The sequence below is a fragment of the Siphateles boraxobius genome, unplaced genomic scaffold (genome assembly GCF_051911475.1).
Source record: "Siphateles boraxobius isolate OS27281-9 unplaced genomic scaffold, OSU_SipBor_1 31, whole genome shotgun sequence".
Classification (NCBI taxonomy): domain Eukaryota; kingdom Metazoa; phylum Chordata; class Actinopteri; order Cypriniformes; family Leuciscidae; genus Siphateles; species Siphateles boraxobius.
Window position 1 is genome coordinate 4,817,470 of NW_027508931.1, and position 974 is coordinate 4,818,443.

Here is a 974-nt window from a genome sequence, read left to right on the forward strand (position 1 = left end):
TCTGCATGCCCTGTTCCAACAGCTGTTTACTGATAGCTGAACGACTTGATTTAGAGGAATACTGTTTTGACCCTAAGATAGCTTTTGATAATAAGACTGGCCAGCAAGCAATTTTGCGTTTAAAAGACGTTTAATAGCCGTCCATCACAGCCATGGCGAGGCTAAAAACAAGGCAAAATTTGGGCTGTCAGTGAAAATTTAATAGACGTCTAAACCATAGTCCAAAAATAGTCATAACAAAGAAATTAAATGAGTAAAGAAATGAAACCCAAACACCTGTAATCACTGTTTACTTTGCTTACATGATGGAATATCATACATATTTCGCAAGTTATTTTGGCCAAAACGACATGTAACCAAATTCATGGTTATTTTGGTTAGAAGTGGGTTACTCATAGCCGGACAATATCGGGTAACTACACGGTGAAATGACGGATATTGCTTGCTGAGTAGTAATAGGCTATACTAAATGCCAGGCCAATAAAGAGATCTGAACAGAAATATATTATTCTTTCTCTACTTTGTTGTGACACTCAGACATGTTGATTACATTAGTGAGACGGAAAAAAAATATGTTATGCAGAGGTGAAAATAATTAAACCCCTAACCCTCAGCAGTTAATAAGGACGAACACTTCAAAAGTGGTCAAAAGTTGTTGTTGTTGTTTGGCACGTTTCACCATATTTGTGTTGAAATTTCCACAATATAGCCTCACAAGTTTTGCCAACGCAAACATACACGTTATACGTTACTAATGTAATGATAAGGCCTACTATGGGGAAGGCTCATTGTGAATTAATTAGATGGTGGTGACGCAATATGACAGCCTTCCTATTGCGAAAAACTGTATAGTGAATATTAATTAGGTTGCTCGGTGACCATTTAATGGTGAAGACATGGCTTATGAATATTAAGCAACAAGCCTTCGCCGTAGTAGGATGTTCCCTGCCTATGACGTCCCACATTCCCACTTC